This window comes from Petromyzon marinus, chromosome 24 (genome assembly GCF_048934315.1).
Source record: "Petromyzon marinus isolate PM22_M1 ecotype Great Lakes invasive population chromosome 24, UKy_Petmar_22M1.pri1.0, whole genome shotgun sequence".
NCBI classification, from domain to species: domain Eukaryota; kingdom Metazoa; phylum Chordata; class Hyperoartia; order Petromyzontiformes; family Petromyzontidae; genus Petromyzon; species Petromyzon marinus.
This window is the reverse complement of record NC_133690.1, coordinates 1,684,602-1,701,237: the sequence shown is the minus strand read 5'-3', so window position 1 is coordinate 1,701,237 and position 16,636 is coordinate 1,684,602. Positions and strand designations below refer to the sequence as shown.

At 37.4% G+C, this 16,636-nt stretch overlaps 6 non-coding genes across 6 annotated transcripts; all 6 read right to left on the bottom strand.

Moving 5' to 3' along the window:
* Positions 1–683: 683 nt before the first annotated feature.
* Positions 684–755, bottom strand: TRNAM-CAU (transfer RNA methionine (anticodon CAU)). The gene has a single exon. It is a non-coding gene; the product is annotated as a tRNA-Met (tRNA).
* Positions 756–1,701: 946 nt separating this feature from the next.
* Positions 1,702–1,773, bottom strand: TRNAM-CAU (transfer RNA methionine (anticodon CAU)). Its single transcript has one exon. It is a non-coding gene; the product is annotated as a tRNA-Met (tRNA).
* Positions 1,774–3,224: 1,451 nt separating this feature from the next.
* On the bottom strand, positions 3,225–3,296 carry TRNAM-CAU (transfer RNA methionine (anticodon CAU)). The gene has a single exon. It is a non-coding gene; the product is annotated as a tRNA-Met (tRNA).
* Positions 3,297–10,838: 7,542 nt separating this feature from the next.
* TRNAM-CAU (transfer RNA methionine (anticodon CAU)) lies at positions 10,839–10,910 on the bottom strand. The gene has a single exon. It is a non-coding gene; the product is annotated as a tRNA-Met (tRNA).
* Positions 10,911–12,352: 1,442 nt separating this feature from the next.
* On the bottom strand, positions 12,353–12,424 carry TRNAM-CAU (transfer RNA methionine (anticodon CAU)). The gene has a single exon. It is a non-coding gene; the product is annotated as a tRNA-Met (tRNA).
* Positions 12,425–13,877: 1,453 nt separating this feature from the next.
* TRNAM-CAU (transfer RNA methionine (anticodon CAU)) lies at positions 13,878–13,949 on the bottom strand. The gene has a single exon. It is a non-coding gene; the product is annotated as a tRNA-Met (tRNA).
* Between the last annotated feature and the right edge of the window lie 2,687 nt (positions 13,950–16,636).

The following is a 16,636-nucleotide window of genomic DNA, read 5'->3' as shown; positions in this document are numbered from 1 at the left end:
TCTCACATGCAAAACAGGAGCTCTACCACTTGAGCTCATCCTACAGAGGCTTACTTTGGGTGTTTATCGCGAAATAGGCCATAGCACTTTTTGCAAAATATCTATGCAAAGACACAACAAACTTAGCCGATAAATCTGCGATAACTAAAACCGAGCTAAGATTGATTAAAAAGACTTGTTAGCAGAGGATGGTTTCAATCCATCGACCTCTGGGTTTTGGGCCCAGCACGCTTCCGCTGCGCCACTCTGCTTTTATGGAAAGGCATATTATCGACGTCTATTTAACTGAGAAGCATCAGAAAATACATTGAAAAATATTCTTCATTGTTTGCATCAATCGAGAGTTAAGAAATTCATTTGTAATCTTTTGATTGACATTGTGAACATATTGATTTTTTATAAACATTCGATAAGTTGATATGTTGCCTCTATATTTACATGCTAATAAAAAATCCACTCGTTGCCAATATGTGCTTTGGAAAATGTGGGTATCGATTCCACTACTTCTCACATGCAAAACACGTGCTCTACCACTTGAGCTAATCCTACAGAGGCTTAGTTTGGGTGTTTATCGCGAAATAGGCCATAGCACTTTTTGCAAAATATCTATGCAAGCCACAACAAACTTAGCCGATAAATCTGCGATAACTAAAACCGAGCTAAGATTGATTAAAAAGACTTGTTAGCAGAGGATGGTTTCGATCCATCGACCTCTGGGTTATGGGCCCAGCACGCTTCCGCTGCGCCACTCTGCTTTTATGGAAAGGCATATTATCGACGTCTATGTAACTGAGAAGCATCAGAAAATACATTGAAAAATATTCTTTATTGTTTGCATCAATCGAGAGTTAAGAAATTCATTTGTAATCTTTTGATTGACATTGTGAACATATTGATTTTTTATAAACATTCGATAAGTTGATATGTTGCCTCTATTTTTACATGCTAATAAAAAATCCACTCGTTGCCTATATGTGCTTTGGAAAATGTGGGTATCGATTCCACTACTCACATGCAAAACACGTGCTGTCCCACTTGAGCTAATCCTACCGTGGCTTAGTTTGGGTGTTTATCGCGAAATAGGCCATAGCACTTTTGCAAAATATCTATGCAAAGCCACAACAAACTTAGCCGATAAATCTGCGATAACTAAAACCGAGCTAAGAATGATGAAAAATACGTGTTAGCAGTGGATGGTTTCGATGCATCGAACCCTGGGCTTTGAGCCCAGCACGTTTCCGATGCACCACTCTGCTTTCATGGGAAAGGGCACTTTCGACGACTATGTAACTGATAAGCAGCGGAAAAGGTATTGAAAAACAGTATTGTTTGTTTGGATCCATAGAGGGTTAAGAAATTCAATTGTAATATTTTGATTGACTTTGAGATTGACCTTGTGATTATATTGAATTTTTTTAAGCATTCGATAGTTTGATATGTTGCATCGATTTTTAGATGCTAATAAAAAATGCACAGTTGCCCATATGTGTTTAGGAGAATGTGGGTATTGATCCCACTACCGCGCATGCTACACGCACTCTTTACCACTTGATTTAATCCAATGCCAATTCATTTTGGGTGTTTTTTTTCGTGACATATGCCATAGCACTTTTTGCAAAATATCTATGCAAAGCCACAACAGACTTAGCCGATAAATCTGCGATAACTAAAACCGAGCTAAGATTGATTAAAAAGACTTGTTAGCAGAGGATGGTTTCGATCCATCGACCTCTGGGTTATGGGCCCAGCACGCTTCCGCTGCGCCACTCTGCTTTTATGGAAAGGCAGATTATCGACGTCTATGTAACTGAGAAGCATCAGAAAATACATTGAAAAATATTCTTCATTGTTTGCATCAATCGAGAGTTAAGAAATTCATTTGTAATCTTTTGATTGACAATGTGAATATATTGATTTTTTATAAACATTCGATAAGTTGATATGTTGCCTCTATTTTTACATGCTAATAAAAAATCCACTCGTTGCCTATATGTGCTTTGGAAAATGTGGCTATCGATTGCACTACTTCTCACATGCAAAACAGGTGCTCTACCACTTGAGCTAATCCTACAGAGGCTTACTTTGGGTGTTTATCGCGAAATAGGCCATAGCACTTTTTGCAAAATATCTATGCAAAGACACAACAAACTTAGCCGATAAATCTGCGATAACTAAAACCGAGCTAAGATTGATTAAAAAGACTTGTTAGCAGAGGATGGTTTCAATCCATCGACCTCTGGGTTTTGGGCCCAGCACGCTTCCGCTGCGCCACTCTGCTTTTATGGAAAGGCATATTATCGACGTCTATTTAACTGAGAAGCATCAGAAAATACATTGAAAAATATTCTTCATTGTTTGCATCAATCGAGAGTTAAGAAATTCATTTGTAATCTTTTGATTGACATTGTGAACATATTGATTTTTTATAAACATTCGATAAGTTGATATGTTGCCTCTATTTTTACATGCTAATAAAAAATCCACTCGTTGCCTATATGTGCTTTGGAAAATGTGGGTATCGATTCCACTACTCACATGCAAAACACGTGCTGTCCCACTTGAGCTAATCCTACCGTGGCTTAGTTTGGGTGTTTATCGCGAAATAGGCCATAGCACTTTTGCAAAATATCTATGCAAAGCCACAACAAACTTAGCCGATAAATCTGCGATAACTAAAACCGAGCTAAGAATGATGAAAAATACGTGTTAGCAGTGGATGGTTTCAATGCATCGAACCCTGGGCTTTGAGCCCAGCACGTTTCCGATGCACCACTCTGCTTTCATGGGAAAGGGCACTTTCGACGACTATGTAACTGATAAGCAGCGGAAAAGGTATTGAAAAACATTATTGTTTGTTTGGATCCATAGAGGGTTAAGAAATTCAATTGTAATATTTTGATTGACTTTGAGATTGACCTTGTGATTATATTGAATTTTTTTAAGCATTCGATAGTTTGATATGTTGCATCGATTTTTAGATGCTAATAAAAAATGCACAGTTGCCCATATGTGTTTAGGAGAATGTGGGTATCGATCCCACTACCGCGCATGCTACACGCACTCTTTACCACTTGATTTAATCCAATGCCAATTTATTTTGGGTGTTTTTTTTCGTGACATATGCCATAGCACTTTTTGCAAAATATCTATGCAAAGCCACAACAAACTTAGCCGATAAATCTGCGATAACTAAAACCGAGCTAAGATTGATTAAAAAGACTTGTTAGCAGAGGATGGTTTCGATCCATCGACCTCTGGGTTATGGGCCCAGCACGCTTCCGCTGCGCCACTCTGCTTTCATGGAAAGGCAGATTATCGACGTCTATGTAACTGAGAAGCATCAGAAAATACATTGAAAAATATTCTTCATTGTTTGCATCAATCGAGAGTTAAGAAATTCATTTGTAATCTTTTGATTGACATTGTGCATATATTGATTTTTTATAAACATTCGATAAGTTGATATGTTGCCTCTATTTTTACATGCTAATAAAAAATCCACTCGTTGCCTATATGTGCTTTGGAAAATGTGGCTATCGATTGCACTACTTCTCACATGCAAAACAGGTGCTCTACCACTTGAGCTAATCCTACAGAGGCTTACTTTGGGTGTTTATCGCGAAATAGGCCATAGCACTTTTTGCAAAATATCTATGCAAAGACACAACAAACTTAGCCGATAAATCTGCGATAACTAAAACCGAGCTAAGATTGATTAAAAAGACTTGTTAGCAGAGGATGGTTTCGATCCATCGACCTCTGGGTTATGGGCCCAGCACGCTTCCGCTGGGCCGCTCTGCTTTTATGGAAAGGCATATTATCGACGTCCATGTAACTGAGAAGCATCAGAAAATACATTGAAAAATATTGTTTATTGTTTGCATCAATCGAGAGTTAAGAAATTCATTTGTAATCTTTTGATTGACATTGTGAATATATTGATTTTTTATAAATATATTATTAAGTTGATATGTTGCCTCTATTTTTACATGCTAATAAAAAAATCCACTCGTTGCCTATATGTGCTTTGGAAAATGTGCGTATCGATTCCACTATTCACATGCAAAACACGTGCTGTCCCACTTGAGCTAATCCTACAGAGGCTTAGTTTGGGTGTTTATCGCGAAATAGGCCATAGCACTTTTTGCAAAATATCTATGCAAAGCCACAACAAACTTAGCCGATAAATCTGCGACAACTAAAACCGAGCTAAGAATGATGAAAAAGACTTGTTAGCAGAGGATGGTTTCAATCCATCGACCTCTGGGTTTTGGGCCCAGCACGCTTCCGCTGCGCCACTCTGCTTTTAAGGAAAGGCATATTATCGACGTCTATTTAACTGAGAAGCATCAGAAAATACATTGAAAAATATTATTTATTGTTTGCATCAATCGAGAGTTAAGAAATTCATTTGTAATCTTTTGATTGACATTGTGAACATATTGATTTTTTATAAACATTCGATAAGTTGATATGTTGCCTCTATATTTACATGCTAATAAAAAATCCACTCGTTGCCAATATGTGCTTTGGAAAATGTGGGTATCGATTCCACTACTTCTCACATGCAAAACACGTGCTCTACCACTTGAGCTAATCCTACAGAGGCTTAGTTTGGGTGTTTATCGCGAAATAGGCCATAGCACTTTTTGCAAAATATCTATGCAAGCCACAACAAACTTAGCCGATAAATCTGCGATAACTAAAACCGAGCTAAGATTGATTAAAAAGACTTGTTAGCAGAGGATGGTTTCGATCCATCGACCTCTGGGTTATGGGCCCAGCACGCTTCTGCTGCGCCACTTTGCTTTTATGGAAAGGCATATTATCGACGTCTATGTAACTGAGAAGCATCAGAAAATACATTGAAAAATATTGTTTATTGTTTGCATCAATCGAGAGTTAAGAAATTCATTTGTAATCTTTTGATTGACATTGTGAATATATTGATTTTTTATAAATATATTATTAAGTTGATATGTTCCCTCTATTTTTACATGCTAATAAAAAATCCACTCGTTGCCTATATGTGCTTTGGAAAATGTGCATATCGATTCCACTATTCACATGCAAAACACGTGCTGTCCCACTTGAGCTAATCCTACAGAGGCTTAGTTTGGGTGTTTATCGCGAAATAGGCCATAGCACTTTTTGCAAAATATCAATGCAAAGCCACAACAAACTTAGCCGATAAATCTGCGACAACTAAAACCGAGCTAAGAATGATGAAAAATACTTGTTAGCAGAAGCTGGTTTCGATGCAACGAACCCTGGGCTTTGAGCCCAGCACGCTTCCGCTGCACCACTATGCTTTCATGGGAAAGGGCACTTTCGACGACTATGTAACTGATAAGCAGCGGAAAAGGTATTGAAAAACATTATTGTTTGTTTGGATCCATAGAGGGTTAAGAAATTCAATTGTAATATTTTGATTGACTTTGAGATTGACCTTGTGATTATATTGAATTTTTTTAAGCATTCGATAGTTTGATATGTTGCATCGATTTTTAGATGCTAATAAAAAATGCACAAGTTGCCCATATGTGTTTAGGAGAATGTGGGTATCGATCCCACTACCGCGCATGCTACACGCACTCTTTACCACTTGATTTAATCCCATGCCAAGTTATTTTGGGTGTTTTTTTTCGTGACATATGCCATAGCACTTTTTGCAAAATATCATGCAAAGCCACAACAAACTTAGCCGATAAATCTGCGATAACTAAAACCGAGCTAAGATTGATGAAAAAGACTTGTTAGCAGAGGATTGTTTCGATCCATCAACCTCTGGGTTATGGGCCCAGCACGCTTCCGCTGCGCCACTCTGCTTTTATGGAAAGGCAGATTATCGACGTCTATGTAACTGAGAAGCATCAGAAAATACATTGAAAAATATTCTTCATTGTTTGCATCAATCGAGAGTTAAGAAATTAATTTGTAATCTTTTGATTGACATTGTGAACATATTGATTTTTTATAAACATTCGATAAGTTGATATGTTTCCTCTATATTTACATGCTAATAAAAAATCCACTCGTTGCCAATATGTGCTTTGGAAAATGTGGGTATCGATTCCACTACTTCTCACATGCAAAACACGTGCTCTACCACTTGAGATAATCCTACAGAGGCTTAGTTTGGGTGTTTATCGCGAAATAGGCCATAGCACTTTTTGCAAAATATCTATGCAAGCCACAACAAACTTAGCCGATAAATCTGCGATAACTAAAACCGAGCTAAGATTGATTAAAAAGACTTGTTAGCAGAGGATGGTTTCGATCCATCGACCTCTGGGTTATGGGCCCAGCACGCTTCCGCTGGGCCACTCTGCTTTTATGGAAAGGCATATTATCGACGTCCATGTAACTGAGAAGCATCAGAAAATACATTGAAAAATATTGTTTATTGTTTGCATCAATCGAGAGTTAAGAAATTCATTTGTAATCTTTTGATTGACATTGTGAATATATTGATTTTTTATAAATATATTATTAAGTTGATATGTTGCCTCTATTTTTACATGCTAATAAAAAATCCACTCGTTGCCTATATGTGCTTTGGAAAATGTGCGTATCGATTCCACTATTCACATGCAAAACACGTGCTGTCCCACTTGAGCTAATCCTACAGAGGCTTAGTTTGGGTGTTTATCGCGAAATAGGCCATAGCACTTTTTGCAAAATATCAATGCAAAGCCACAACAAACTTAGCCGATAAATCTGCGACAACTAAAACCGAGCTAAGAATGATGAAAAATACTTGTTAGCAGAAGCTGGTTTCGATGCAACGAACCCTGGGCTTTGAGCCCAGCACGCTTCCGCTGCACCACTATGCTTTCATGGGAAAGGGCACTTTCGACGACTATGTAACTGATAAGCAGCGGAAAAGGTATTGAAAAACATTATTGTTTGTTTGGATCCATAGAGGGTTAAGAAATTCAATTGTAATATTTTGATTGACTTTGAGATTGACCTTGTGATTATATTGAATTTTTTTAAGCATTTGATAGTTTGATATGTTGCATCGATTTTTAGATGCTAATAAAAAATGCACAAGTTGCCCATATGTGTTTAGGAGAATGTGGGTATCGATCCCACTACCGCGCATGCTACACGCACTCTTTACCACTTGATTTAATCCCATGCCAAGTTATTTTGGGTGTTTTTTTTCGTGACATATGCCATAGCACTTTTTGCAAAATATCATGCAAACCCACAACAAACTTAGCCGATAAATCTGCGATAACTAAAACCGAGCTAAGATTGATGAAAAAGACTTGTTAGCAGAGGATGGTTTCGATCCATCAACCTCTGGGTTATGGGCCCAGCACGCTTCCGCTGCGCCACTCTGCTTTTATGGAAAGGCAGATTATCGACGTCTATGTAACTGAGAAGCATCAGAAAATACATTGAAAAATATTCTTCATTGTTTGCATCAATCGAGAGTTAAGAAATTAATTTGTAATCTTTTGATTGACATTGTGAACATATTGATTTTTTATAAACATTCGATAAGTTGATATGTTGCCTCTATATTTACATGCTAATAAAAAATCCACTCGTTGCCAATATGTGCTTTGGAAAATGTGGGTATCGATTCCACTACTTCTCACATGCAAAACACGTGCTCTACCACTTGAGCTAATCCTACAGAGGCTTAGTTTGGGTGTTTATCGCGAAATAGGCCATAGCACTTTTTGCAAAATATCTATGCAAGCCACAACAAACTTAGCCGATAAATCTGCGATAACTAAAACCGAGCTAAGATTGATTAAAAAGACTTGTTAGCAGAGGATGGTTTCGATCCATCGACCTCTGGGTTATGGGCCCAGCACGCTTCCGCTGGGCCACTCTGCTTTTATGGAAAGGCATATTATCGACGTCCATGTAACTGAGAAGCATCAGAAAATACATTGAAAAATATTCTTTATTGTTTGCATCAATCGAGAGTTAAGAAATTCATTTGTAATCTTTTGATTGACATTGTGAATATATTGATTTTTTATAAATATATTATTAAGTTGATATGTTGCCTCTATTTTTACATGCTAATAAAAAATCCACTCGTTGCCTATATGTGCTTTGGAAAATGTGCGTATCGATTCCACTATTCACATGCAAAACACGTGCTGTCCCACTTGAGCTAATCCTACAGAGGCTTAGTTTGGGTGTTTATCGCGAAATAGGCCATAGCACTTTTTGCAAAATATCTATGCAAAGCCACAACAAACTTAGCCGATAAATCTGCGACAACTAAAACCGAGCTAAGAATGATGAAAAATACGTGTTAGCAGAAGCTGGTTTCGATGCAACGAACCCTGGGCTTTGAGCCCAGCACGCTTCCGCTGCACCACTATGCTTTCATGGGAAAGGGCACTTTCGACGACTATGTAACTGATAAGCAGCGGAAAAGGTATTGAAAAACATTATTGTTTGTTTGGATCCATAGAGGGTTAAGAAATTCAATTGTAATATTTTGATTGACTTTGAGATTGACCTTGTGATTATATTGAATTTTTTTAAGCATTCGATAGTTTGATATGTTGCATCGATTTTTAGATGCTAATAAAAAATGCACAAGTTGCCCATATGTGTTTAGGAGAATGTGGGTATCGATCCCACTACCGCACATGCTACACGCACTCTTTACCACTTGATTTAATCCCATGCCAAGTTATTTTGGGTGTTTTTTTTCGTGACATATGCCATAGCACTTTTTGCAAAATATCTATGCAAAGCCACAACAAACTTATCCGATAAATCTGCGATAACTAAAACCGAGCTAAGATTGATTAAAAAGACTTGTTAGCAGAGGATGGTTTCAATCCATCGACCTCTGGGTTTTGGGCCCAGCACGCTTCCGCTGCGCCACTCTGCTTTTATGGAAAGGCATATTATCGACGTCTATTTAACTGAGAAGCATCAGAAAATACATTGAAAAATATTTTTCATTGTTTGCATCAATCGAGAGTTAAGAAATTCATTTGTAATCTTTTGATTGACATTGTGAACATATTGATTTTTTTATAAACATTCGATAAGTTGATATGTTGCCTCTATATTTACATGCTAGTAAAAAATCCACTCGTTGCCAATATGTGCTTTGGAAAATGTGGGTATCGATTCCACTACTTCTCACATGCAAAACACGTGCTCTACCACTTGAGCTAATCCTACAGAGGCTTAGTTTGGGTGTTTATCGTGAAATAGGCCATAGCACTTTTTGCAAAACATCTATGCAAGCCACAACAAACTTAGCCGATAAATCTGCGATAACTAAAACCGAGCTAAGATTGATGAAAAAGACTTGTTAGCAGAGAATGGTTTCGATCCATCGCCCTCTGGGTTATGGGCCCAGCACGCTTCCGCTGCGCCACTCTGCTTTTATGGAAAGGCAGATTATCGACGTCTATGTAACTGAGAAGCATCAGAAAATACATTGAAAAATATTCTTTATTGTTTGCATCAATCGAGAGATAAGAAATTCATTTGTAATCTTTTGATTGACATTGTGAACATATTGATTTTTTATAAACATTCGATAAGTTGATATGTTTCCTCTATATTTACATGCTAATAAAAAATCCACTCGTTGCCAATATGTGCTTTGGAAAATGTGGGTATCGATTCCACTACTTCTCACATGCAAAACACGTGCTCTACCACTTGAGCTAATCCTACAGAGGCTTAGTTTGGGTGTTTATCGCGAAATAGGCCATAGCACTTTTTGCAAAATATCTATGCAAGCCACAACAAACTTAGCCGATAAATCTGCGATAGCTAAAACCGAGCTAAGATTGATTAAAAAGACTTGTTAGCAGAGGATGGTTTCAATCCATCGACCTCTGGGTTATGGGCCCAGCACGCTTCCGCTGCGCCACTCTGCTTTTATGGAAAGGCATATTATCGACGTCTATGTAACTGAGAAGCATCAGAAAATACATTGAAAAATATTCTTTATTGTTTGCATCAATCGAGAGTTAAGAAATTCATTTGTAATCTTTTTATTGACATTGTGAATATATTGATTTTTTATAAATATATTATTAAGTTGATATGTTGCCTCTATTTTTACATGCTAATAAAAAATCCACTCGTTGCCTATATGTGCTTTGGAAAATGTGCGTATCGATTCCACTACTTAGCACATGAAAAACAGGTGCTCTACCACTTGAGCTAATCCTACAGAGGCTTACTTTGGGTGTTTTTCGCGAAATAGGCCATAGCACTTTTTGCAAAATATCTATGCAAAGCCAGAGAAAACTTAGCCGATAAATCTGCGATAACTAAAACCGAGCTAAGAATGATGAAAAACACTTGTTAGCAGTGGATGGTTTCGATTCATCGAACTCTGGGCTTTGAGCCCAGCACGCTTCCGATGCACCACTCTGCTTTCATGGGAAAGGGCACTTTCGACGACTATGTAACTGATAAGCAGCGGAAAAGGTATTGAAAAACCTTATTGTTTGTTTGGATCCATAGAGGTTTAAGAAATTCAATTGTAATATTTTGATTGACCTTGAGATTGACCTAGTGATTATATTGAATTTTTTTAAGCATTCGATAGTTTGATATGTTGCATCGATTTTTAGATGCTAATAAAAAATGCACAAGTTGCCCATATGTGTTTAGGAGAATGTGGGTATCGATCCCACTACCGCGCATGCTACACGCACTCTTTACCACTTGATTTAATCCCATGCCAAGTTATTTTGGGTGTTTTTTTCGTGACATATGCCATAGCACTTTTTGCAAAATATCTATGCAAAGCCACAACAAACTTATCCGATAAATCTGCGATAACTAAAACCGAGCTAAGATTGATGAAAAAGACTTGTTAGCAGAGGATGGTTTCGATCCATCGACCTCTGGGTTATGGGCCCAGCACGCTTCCGCTGCGCCACTCTGCTTTTATGGAAAGGCATATTATCGACGTCTATTTAACTGAGAAGCATCAGAAAATACATTGAAAAATATTCTTTATTGTTTGCATCAATTGAGAGTTAAGAAATTCATTTGTAATCTTTTGATTGACATTGTGAACATATTGATTTTTTATAAACATTCGATAACTTGATATGTTGCGTCTATGTTTACATGCTAATAAAAAATCCACTCGTTGCCTATATGTGCTTTGGAAAATGTGGGTATCGATTCCACTACTTCTCACATGCAAAACACGTGCTCTACCACTTGAGCTAATCCTACAGAGGCTTAGTTTGGGTGTTTATCGCGAAATAGGCCATAGCACTTTTTGCAAAATATCTATGCAATGCCACAACAAACTTAGCCGATAAATCTGCAATAACTAAAACCGAGCTAAGATTGATTAAACAGACTTGTTAGCAGAGGATGGTTTCGATCTTTCGACCTCTGGGTTATGGGCCCAGCACGCTTCCGCTGCGCCACTCTGCTTTTATGGAAAGGCAGATTATCGACGTCTATGTAACTGAGAAGCATCAGAAAATACATTGAAAAATATTCTTTATTGTTTGCATCAATCGATGGTTAGGAAATTCATTTGTAATCTTTTGATTGACATTGTGAATATATTGATTTTTTATAAACATTCGATAAGTTGATATGTTGCCTCTATTTTTACATGCTAATAAAAAATCCACTCGTTGCCTATATGTGCTTTGGAAAATGTGGGTATCGATTGCACTACTTCTCACATGCAAAACACGTGCTCTACCACTTGAGCTAATCCTACAGAGGCTTACTTTGGGTGTTTATCGCGAAATAGGCCATAGCACTTTTTGCAAAATATCTATGCAAAGACACAACAAACTTAGCCGATAAATCTGCGATAACTAAAACCGAGCTAAGATTGATTAAAAAGACTTGTTAGCAGAGGATGGTTTCAATCCATCGACCTCTGGGTTTTGGGCCCAGCACGCTTCCGCTGCGCCACTCTGCTTTTATGGAAAGGCATATTATCGACGTCTATTTAACTGAGAAGCATCAGAAAATACATTGAAAAATATTATTTATTGTTTGCATCAATCGAGAGTTAAGAAATTCATTTGTAATCTTTTGATTGACATTGTGAACATATTGATTTTTTATAAACATTCGATAAGTTGATATGTTGCCTCTATATTTACATGCTAATAAAAAATCCACTCGTTGCCAATATGTGCTTTGGAAAATGTGGGTATCGATTCCACTACTTCTCACATGCAAAACACGTGCTCTACCACTTGAGCTAATCCTACAGAGGCTTAGTTTGGGTGTTTATCGCGAAATAGGCCATAGCACTTTTTGCAAAATATCTATGCAAGCCACAACAAACTTAGCCGATAAATCTGCGATAACTAAAACCGAGCTAAGATTGATTAAAAAGACTTGTTAGCAGAGGATGGTTTCGATCCATCGACCTCTGGGTTATGGGCCCAGCACGCTTCCGCTGCGCCACTCTGCTTTTATGGCAAGGCATATTATCGACGTCTATGTAACTGAGAAGCATCAGAAAATACATTGAAAAATATTCTTTATTGTTTGCATCAATCGAGAGTTAAGAAATTCATTTGTAATCTTTTGATTGACATTGTGAATATATTGATTTTTTATAAATATATTATTAAGTTGATATGTTGCCTCTATTTTTACATGCTAATAAAAAATCCACTCGTTGCCTATATGTGCTTTGGAAAATGTGCGTATCGATTCCACTATTCACATGCAAAACACGTGCTGTCCCACTTGAGCTAATCCTACAGAGGCTTAGTTTGGGTGTTTATCGCGAAATAGGCCATAGCACTTTTTGCAAAATATCTATGCAAAGCCACAACAAACTTAGCCGATAAATCTGCGACTACTAAAACCGAGCTAAGAATGATGAAAAATACGTGTTAGCAGAAGCTGGTTTCGATGCAACGAACCCTGGGCTTTGAGCCCAGCACGCTTCCGCTGCACCACTATGCTTTCATGGGAAAGGGCACTTTCGACGACTATGTAACTGATAAGCAGCGGTAAAGGTATTGAAAAACATTATTGTTTGTTTGGATCCATAGAGGGTTAAGAAATTCAATTGTAATATTTTGATTGACTTTGAGATTGACCTTGTGATTATATTGAATTTTTTTAAGCATTCGATAGTTTGATATGTTGCATCGATTTTTAGATGCTAATAAAAAATGCACAAGTTGCCCATATGTGTTTAGGAGAATGTGGGTATCGATCCCACTACCGCACATGCTACACGCACTCTTTACCACTTGATTTAATCCCATGCCAAGTTATTTTGGGTGTTTTTTTCGTGACATATGCCATAGCACTTTTTGCAAAATATCTATGCAAAGCCACAACAAACTTATCCGATAAATCTGCGATAACTAAAACCGAGCTAAGATTGATGAAAAAGACTTGTTAGCAGAGGATGGTTTCGATCCATCAGACCTCTGGGTTATGGGCCCAGCACGCTTCCGCTGCACCACTCTGCTTTTATGGAAAGGCGTATTATCGACGTCTATGTAACTGAGAAGCATCAGAAAATACATTGAAAAATATTTTTCATTGTTTGCATCAATCGAGAGTTAAGAAATTCATTTGTAATCTTTTGATTGACATTGTGAATATATTGATTTTTTATAAACATTCGATAAGTTGATATGTTGCCTCTATTTTTACATGCTAATAAAAAATCCACTCGTTGCCTATATGTGCTTTGGAAAATGTAGGTATCGATTGCACTACTTCTCACATGCAAAACGGGTGCTCTACCACTTGAGCTAATCCTACAGAGGCTTACTTTGGGTGTTTATCGCGAAATAGGCCATAGCACTTTTTGCAAAATATCTATGCAAGCCACAACAAACTTAGCCGATAAATCTGCGATAACTAAAACCGAGCTAAGATTGATTAAAAAGACTTGTTAGCAGAGGATGGTTTCGATCCATCGACCTCTGGGTTATGGGCCCAGCACGCTTCCGCTGCGCCACTCTGCTTTTATGGAAAGGCATATTATCGACGTCTATGTAACTGAGAAGCATCAGAAAATACATTGAAAAATATTCTTTATTGTTTGCATCAATCGAGAGTTAAGAAATTCATTTGTAATCTTTTGATTGACATTGTGAATATATTGATTTTTTATAAATATATTATTAAGTTGATATGTTGCCTCTATTTTTACATGCTAATAAAAAATCCACTCGTTGCCTATATGTGCTTTGGAAAATGTGCGTATCGATTCCACTATTCACATGCAAAACACGTGCTGTCCCACTTGAGCTAATCCTACAGAGGCTTAGTTTGGGTGTTTATCGCGAAATAGGCCATAGCACTTTTTGCAAAATATCTATGCAAAGCCACAACAAACTTAGCCGATAAATCTGCGACAACTAAAACCGAGCTAAGAATGATGAAAAATACGTGTTAGCAGAAGCTGGTTTCGATGCAACGAACCCTGGGCTTTGAGCCCAGCACGCTTCCGCTGCACCACTATGCTTTCATGGGAAAGGGCACTTTCGACGACTATGTAACTGATAAGCAGCGGAAAAGGTATTGAAAAACATTATTGTTTGTTTGGATCCATAGAGGGTTAAGAAATTCAATTGTAATATTTTGATTGACTTTGAGATTGACCTTGTGATTATATTGAATTTTTTTAAGCATTCGATAGTTTGATATGTTGCATCGATTTTTAGATGCTAATAAAAAATGCACAAGTTGCCCATATGTGTTTAGGAGAATGTGGGTATCGATCCCACTACCGCACATGCTACACGCACTCTTTACCACTTGATTTAATCCCATGCCAAGTTATTTTGGGTGTTTTTTTCGTGACATATGCCATAGCACTTTTTGCAAAATATCTATGCAAAGCCACAACAAACTTATCCGATAAATCTGCGATAACTAAAACCGAGCTAAGATTGATGAAAAAGACTTGTTAGCAGAGTATGGTTTCGATCCATCGACCTCTGGGTTATGGGCCCAGCACGCTTCCGCTGCGCCACTCTGCTTTTATGGAAAGGCGTATTATCGACGTCTATGTAACTGAGAAGCATCAGAAAATACATTGAAAAATATTTTTCATTGTTTGCATCAATCGAGAGTTAAGAAATTCATTTGTAATCTTTTGATTGACATTGTGAATATATTGATTTTTTATAAACATTCGATAAGTTGATATGTTGCCTCTATTTTTACATGCTAATAAAAAATCCACTCGTTGCCTATATGTGCTTTGGAAAATGTGGGTATCGATTGCACTACTTCTCACATGCAAAACGGGTGCTCTACCACTTGAGCTAATCCTACAGAGGCTTACTTTGGGTGTTTATCGCGAAATAGGCCATAGCACTTTTTGCAAAATATCTATGCAAAGACACAACAAACTTAGCCGATAAATCTGCGATAACTAAAACCGAGCTAAGATTGATTAAAAAGACTTGTTAGCAGAGGATGGTTTCAATCCATCGACCTCTGGGTTTTGGGCCCAGCACGCTTCCGCTGCGCCACTCTGCTTTTATGGAAAGGCATATTATCGACGTCTATTTAACTGAGAAGCATCAGAAAATACATTGAAAAATATTATTTATTGTTTGCATCAATCGAGAGTTAAGAAATTAATTTGTAATCTTTTGATTGACATTGTGAACATATTGATTTTTTTATAAACATTCGATAAGTTGATATGTTGCCTCTATATTTACATGCTAGTAAAAAATCCACTCGTTGCCAATATGTGCTTTGGAAAATGTGGGTATCGATTCCACTACTTCTCACATGCAAAACACGTGCTCTACCACTTGAGCTAATCCTACAGAGGCTTAGTTTGGGTGTTTATCGTGAAATAGGCCATAGCACTTTTTGCAAAACATCTATGCAAGCCACAACAAACTTAGCCGATAAATCTGCGATAACTAAAACCGAGCTAAGATTGATGAAAAAGACTTGTTAGCAGAGAATGGTTTCGATCCATCGACCTCTGGGTTATGGGCCCAGCACGCTTCCGCTGCGCCACTCTGCTTTTATGGAAAGGCAGATTATCGACGTCTATGTAACTGAGAAGCATCAGAAAATACATTGAAAAATATTCTTTATTGTTTGCATCAATCGAGAGATAAGAAATTCATTTGTAATCTTTTGATTGACATTGTGAACATATTGATTTTTTATAAACATTCGATAAGTTGATATGTTTCCTCTATATTTACATGCTAATAAAAAATCCACTCGTTGCCAATATGTGCTTTGGAAAATGTGGGTATCGATTCCACTACTTCTCACATGCAAAACACGTGCTCTACCACTTGAGCTAATCCTACAGAGGCTTAGTTTGGGTGTTTATCGCGAAATAGGCCATAGCACTTTTTGCAAAATATTTATGCAAGCCACAACAAACTTAGCCGATAAATCTGCGATAGCTAAAACCGAGCTAAGATTGATTAAAAAGACTTGTTAGCAGAGGATGGTTTCAATCCATCGACCTCTGGGTTATGGGCCCAGCACGCTTCCGCTGCGCCACTCTGCTTTTATGGAAAGGCATATTATCGACGTCTATGTAACTGAGAAGCATCAGAAAATACATTGAAAAATATTCTTTATTGTTTGCATCAATCGAGAGTTAAGAAATTCATTTGTAATCTTTTTATTGACATTGTGAATATATTGATTTTTTATAAAT